The following is a 7,334-nucleotide window of genomic DNA, read 5'->3' as shown; positions in this document are numbered from 1 at the left end:
GTTGTTTAGTCATTTAGTTGTGTCTGACTCTTCATGACTCCATGGACCATAGCATGCCCAGCACTCCACAGCCTCCTGCATTATGCCTGTTTAAAGTGTACTAAAAGCCAACCATTGTTCTATAGAAATTCCATTCAGTTCAGGTGTTCTTGTGTAGAAGAGGAGCTCCATTTATTGCACCTTCTGATATTTATGGCCAAAACACCAAACAAATGACTGAAGACCACTGCAGGACCTTCTATACTGAATTAATGTACAAGCTGGGGCACATCCATGCTTCGCTCCAATCAGTGGTAGTGGTGCTGAACTTGGAAGCGTCACATAAGCTTCTCCAAAACAATATCCTTTTTTCTGCAGGAGTGTAGGTTGTTTGGGAATTATTGTGCTCCTGCTGTCTGCTCATGTGGGCTAGCATTAATCAGCACAAGGATCAAAACTCCCAACATACAGCTCCAGATGGATGACTTGAGTAGTCTCCCTTACAATTAAAAGAAACAATTTTATTTGGTGTATATTCATTTTCCTGGGAGCTAATAGTTTGAATTGCTTTCGTGAAAAACTCAGTTATGTCCTTCCTTTTTAAAAAGGCAATGTTAAAGAATGTGAAATGGTACTTCTAGAATGTTATCGCTGCATAATGACCTTAGAAATTATTTTAAAAACACCCTTAGGTTATTTTCAGTTCCTAAACTTTCCTGTATATATATTCTTTCTACTGAAGATGTTATCTATGGCTGTGGTCAGGTTCTTACAGAACAAATACCTTGGATGTTTGTTCAACTATTTTGTTAGTATGCTTATCTACATACAATCCACATATGTGGTTCTACCAGCACCTATCTACCTGGATTAGCAGCAATCACCTGAGAATCAGCATCCTGAAAATGTAGACTATAGATTAACTGATCCGCTGATTCACAGTGCTGGTCATGTAAAAAAATGCTGTGACAGAAAGCACCCAAAGACAAAGGTTCTCCAAGTCATTCCCAAAAGGCATTCCTCAAATTGAAATGTGCATCCTTGTAAAATGTGAGTCTTTCGGGACATTCTGTTTCAGAACAATCTAAAATCATTATCCCAGTCTAGAGACCCCATGCATGCTCCACTTCTCCAGTCCTTAGGCCATCAAGCATTCTTGTTGATTTCAACAAAAGGGATGGCTTCTTGGAGAATTCTTTTGTGTGTGTGCATCAGAGATTTCATATTGACAGCAGATCACTAGATCAGAGCATCAGGTACTAATTTCGCTTAAACACAAATATATCATTTCATGTAGTTTGAGTAATTTCGTTTGAAGTCAATGGATACCTTCATCCCAAATATTCACAACAGTATATCAGCCTGTAATTCAGTGTGATCTCCATCCCAGGCACTTATCTGGAAGCCAGAATCAGACTTAGAAATGGATAACTAAATGGCTTCATGAGAATCTCAGACATAATTGGCTTATGGATGGCACCATTAGCGTGCTGACTCCTTCTAAAACGATTATGTTTTAAGATGCAGCACACTGTGTTTTATCAATTGGGGTAATGAATTAGAATTCGTAAGCAATGTAGCTAATATGAGTGCTCTGCAAAAAGCCATCTATCTTTAAAAGAAAAGTTCTCTGCAATTGATACAGGGTTGCTATGCTTTTATCTATACTGCCACAGCTGGAAATCTCTCTGTGTGTGATCTGAATATTTAGAGCTCGGTGGAAAATTCCCTAAATGTTGAATATCTTGAAGATATTCAATAGCTACCATGAGGATCAGACCAAAACAAGTGTCTGTCAAGTAATTACATCAAACCACTGCTTCACCTTTAATGTGTTCTGTCCCCTTTTCATTTTGATGTTTTGTAAAATGACAGGTGCACCTGTAAGTTCTATAAACTCTCAATCTTGATATGTTCCCACAATGGCTGTGCACACTGTTTCAGGTTCTTCCCCCTACCCAATGCATGATGAACTGTAAAGTATACTGATTAAAGAAGAGAAGCATGGAAGATTGGCTCAGTGTCTTCATGTGTTATTTTAACTTCTGAGCCAGTATACCAGTACAATATAGGAAGACACATTGCGGAAGGACACTTCCATTGGCTTCATCCCCCAAAACGCACTTCTCCCATTTCCCAGGACAGACAGATACCAACCAACAACCAGGGCTTGCTGGCATCTTCCTGTTCTGTGCATGCTCAGGAGTGTCTTTTGCATCCAGGATATGTGGAAATTGTAGCACCCCATGTTTCCTGACCCAAGGCATTGGACAGAATGATTTGCATGCTTCCAGTACCGAAGAAGATTACTGACCATCCTTAGTAGCATGTAGGCCTTTAGGACGAAACCTACAATGTCTTTCTTGTCTCCATCAAGCCTTCCTACAGAAGTCCCCTTTTCTTTAATTTCCTTCCCCTCTTTTTGGAATAGATTTTCTTAAAGTTTGAAAAAGAATGCAAAGATTAATATAGAAGCCCCCTTTTCCATGGATTCATTTGGAGGGGAAAGGCAGGGACTGTTGAGGGAGGTCTGGGACAAGTCTTGGTCTTAAGCTATTGCAAAAAAATAATAATAATAATCTTAGAAAGTATTGGGGTTTTTCAAAGAGTTATTTGAGAAAACTGGCAAATACCAAGTTTATTATGTTGGGGTGTGCAGGGACCACCCATTACTGGTTTTAAGGCACATTCAAACTCATCAGCAATTACAGTACTTACTTTACTGACCCCTATCTTCTGCATATTTTTGTAATTCTGCAAACTGCATCATCTCTGATTTCCTGAGACTGGGGGTTCAGCCAACTTTCTCAGTCAGACACTGAGAAAGCAAATACACTCTTTCATCGGCCATCTGCGATTTTTATGAAAATGAAACAGAATCAAGTGTCATCTGTGCACTGTATAGCATTGTAAGGCAAATCATCCCATCTCCCCTAGTGACCTTAGATCCGTGCTGTGCAGGAATGGTGACAGGCTAGAACCCTGCTGAATTGCAGATAAAGAATGTGTTTGCTTGAACTGAATCTTGCCCCTGGGATCTTTTCCTATGAAGAAGGCACAGAACCTCATGAAAGCAACTCTGCTTCCCCGAGAAAGTGTCCACTGGTGTGTTAACAAACAACTGATGATCAAAGGCTATCTTGATGTTGCTGATGGAACTAACAGAATCAGTTTGAATACTTAACCTCTGCCTGCCTAGGAAACAAGATCATCCAACAAGAATTAGTTCCAGCTCTGTGTTATCCCTAAGATCAAAGTCAGGGTGATAAAAGAAGAAAGAAATGTGAAAATTGCAAGTTATGTCCAAACTAGTTTTTTGGTGTGTTTTTTCAGCAATGCAATTTAGCGAGTAAATGTTTGAGATGGTGGTGTACAGTAACAAGATGATCTGGAATTTGAGAAAGACATTGAAACTTTCTGCAGGACTTGGGCAAAATGTGTTACTTCCTGCTACATTATGTACGTATGCATATACTGGAGCCCTGATGCCTGTTTGTTGTTATTATTTTATTTGGAAGTGGATAACTGAGAGCGGGGGACACAGGTGGCACTGTGGTCTAAACCACAGAGCCTAGGGCTTGCTGATCAGAAGGTCGGCGGTTCAAATCCCCGCAAAGGGGTGAGCTCCTGTCGTTTGGTCCCAGCTCCTGCCCACCTAACAGTTCGAAAGCACGTCAAGTGCAAGTAGATAAATAGGTCCCACTCTGGCAGGAAGGTAAACAGTGTTTTCATGTGCTGCTCTGGTTCGCCAGAAGTGGCTTAGTCACGCTGGCCAGATAACCTGGAAGCTGTCTGCGGACAAACGCTGGCTCCCTTGGCCTATAGAGCGAGATGAGTGCCGCAACCCCAGAGTTGTCCACGACTGGACCTAATGGTCATGGGTACCTTTACCTTTACCTTTAACTGAGAGCAGAGAAGTAGACATACAAGGTAAGGTAAAAGGTAAAGGACCCCTGGATGATTAAGTCCAGTCAAAGACGACTATGGGGTTGCAGCGCTCATCTCGCTTTCAGACTGAAGGAGGCGGCGTTTGTCCACAGACAGCATTCCGGGCCATGTGGCCAGCATGACTAAACCGCTTCTGGTGCAACAGAACACCATGATGGAAACCAGAGCGCATGGAAACACCGTTTACCTTCCCACTGTAAAAAGTAAAGGTAAAGGTACCCCTGCCCGTACGGGCCATTCTTGACAGACTCTAGGGTTGTGCACTCATCTCACTCTAGAGGCCAGGAGCCAGCGCTGGCCACGTGACCCAGCACCAGAGCAGCACACGGAAACGCCATTTACCTTCCCACTATAAAGCGGTACCTATTTATCTACTTGCACTTAAGGGTGCTTTCGAACTGCTAGGTGGGCAGGAGCTGGGACCGAACGACGGGAGCTCACCCCGCCGTGGGGATTCAAACCGCCAACCATGTGATCGGCAAGTCCTAGGCACTGAGGTTTTACCCACAGCGCCACCCGCGTCCCCCTTCCCACTGCAGCAGTGCCTATTTATCTACTTGCACTGGCATGCTTTCAAACTGCTAGGTTGGCAGGAGCTGGGACACAGCAATGGGAGCTCACCCCATCACAGGGATTCGAACCACCAACCTTCCAATGAGCAAGCCCAAGAGGCTCAGTTGTTTAGACCACAGTGACACATCTACTTAACACCCCAAGGATGGAAAGCTGCTGAATAGGACAGCAGTTCTGAGTGAGGAAAGTATCTCCTCTACGTTCTCTGCCTTCAGCTACAACCAAAGTTGGTTTCCTTTTGTTTGTTTGTTTGTTTTAAAAAATAAAGTTAGCGTGCTAATATGTGCATTTGCACAAAACAAGTTGCTAGCACCTCAAAGGCTGCTTGGAATTCCTTGGGGCCAGAGGAACAGTAGGATGCAATACCTTTAAACAGTTAGCACTACCTATTTGGACCCCGCAATATAGGAATATGCAGCTGCCCCATACAGGGATTGAACCTGCAACCTTGGTGTCACCAGCACCATGTTCTAACCAACTGAGCTATCCTGGCTGCACTATATATATTTCCATTCAGCTTGTTCAATTGACCCAGTCATATCTTACAGTCAACACTTTCAGACATATATATATTCACTGCCAGTCCTCTTGTGTAAGTGATAGCCTCTGTTTTGAATATTGTTCATTAATACTCATATCCAGATCTTTCATTTATTGTTTGGATGTAGCAGTGAGATCATACGGATGCATAAGAAATTTACTGCCCGCAACGAAACTGCAAAGTTGTTGACATGTCACATACTGGGGCTTAGACATCCTCACACTTGTCCATTGAAACTGAGCAATTCCTGACTTGCACTGGGCAGGGCCTGTAAGATCAGTTTCAGAGCCACCCATCTATAAATAAATGGCCTTGCTGGTTTACTTTCAGAACCAGTCATCCCAAAGACAACACAGAACAGATGTGAATGCAAAACTCAGATGGGTGTGTGTGTGTGTGTGTGTGTGTGTGTGTGTGTGAGAGAGAGAGAGAGAGAGAGAGAGAGAGAGAGAGAGAGAGAGAGAGAGAGAGAGAACCAATGATACAAAATGTATTGGCCATTCAGGATGTGGTGGCATTGCTGTTTTTTTTAAATGTGACCCCAAATTCCCCAAAATTCATTGGATCCTGATCAGCTGCTACTTCACATGTCTGATAACTTTCACACCCAGCAATGCATCTGGTTTGACATGGCATAGGTGGTATTGCTTAGGAACTTGATGGCTCTTAGATGTTAGTCATGCCTTGTAGAAAGGACCAGATTTGATGACCCTTATTCACTAACCACTTTGCATCGATTTAAAGGATCCACCCCTCCACTGTTTAAAGCAATTTCAACCTAGTTTTCCATATCTCTCCTTCAGAACAAGCAAAACTGGTGGTTCAAGGTGGCCCTCTTTACAGCATTTCTGGAATGGGGAAGAGGGGGTGACTACTCTGTATTTCATTGCCAGCACATCCTCAAGTATTCATAATGCAGTTTCATATCAGCTTTGAAATAAAGAGCATAGCCTAAATATCAGAAACCATCTTTTGAGAAACTGACCAAACAATGTATGCAGGATAGGTACAAGATTGGCAGTTCTAGTTTATCCATATTTCTTGATGAAGTGCATGGCCCATGATCAGACTAACCCTTTGGCTGTAGGCTTGTGTGTTATACCACCTGTAAGAAAGTACTGAGGAGCATTTGTTTCCAAGTAAGCATACATTAAAGTAGTCCTAAGAACTATGTCCTCAGCCCAGTCTCCGCACCAGTTTTAGGAAACTGTTTATGTTCTGGACCTTCTAATTGTCACATGTTCTTTGGCAAAAGCAAAGCAGCATTCAATCATTGCTTTATTCATTTGCATCCTGCTCATCCTCCGAGGAGTTCCTGGTGGCATGAATTAAGTCCTGTTATTTTACCTCCACAGTCCAGGACATACCCATGGTCACCAAATGAGATTCCTGTTGTTTAGGTCCCAGGTCTCAGCCCAGCTCTCTGCCTACCGCATTATCATTTGGATGATAATATTGCTGGCTGGCACATAAATGTCAGATAACTCTTGATAGTTGCTGCATTGGGTGGCAAAGTGCATGTGTGAATGAGTCCTCGCAGTTTGAGCTTTCATGCCGTCTTAAGCCCAATCCATCAAGTATTGAAAAATCAAGTGATAAATTTGCTTATAAGATCCAGGCAACAGAATTCTATAAATTACATATTATGAACAAGTCTACCTGCATATAAGGGACGCGGGTGGCGCTGTGGGTTAAACCAAACAGCCTATAGGGCTTGCTGATCAGAAAGTCGGTGGTTTGAATCCCCGCAACGGGGTGAGTTCCCGTTGCTCGGTCCCTGCTCCTGCCCACCTAGCAGTTTGAAAGCACGTCAAAATGCAAGTAGATAAATAGGTACTGCTCCGGCGGGAAGGTAAATGGCGTTTCCATGCGCTGCTCTGGTTCACCAGAAGCGGCTTAGTCATGCTGGCCACGTGACCCAGCCACGTGACCCTCGACTAGTAAAGCAAGATGAGCACCGCAACCCCAGAGTCGGCCACAACTAGACCTAATGGTCAGGGGTCCCTTTAATTTTACCTTTACCTGCATTATAATTGCCTTTGTAGAATCTAAACACAACATATTTTTAAGGACTCTGGTCTCACCTCTCAAAGCTTTTCCTACAATGCACAGTCGACCTCATGATTGTGTGATTATCCCTTCCATTATTATTATTATTTTAAGAACAGCATAAACACATAGAAGATGAATCTGTTAGTCATCATGAGCCATGATAACTGGGAGCATAACATGAGCAATGAGATACATAACCATACTGACTATCAGATGCTGAGAGCCCTGCCAATGATTTCTA

This window comes from Podarcis melisellensis, assembly GCF_964234715.1.
Source record: "Podarcis melisellensis genome assembly, chromosome: 10".
Classification (NCBI taxonomy): Eukaryota; Metazoa; Chordata; class Lepidosauria; order Squamata; family Lacertidae; genus Podarcis; species Podarcis melisellensis.
This window is presented reverse-complemented; position numbering follows the sequence as displayed.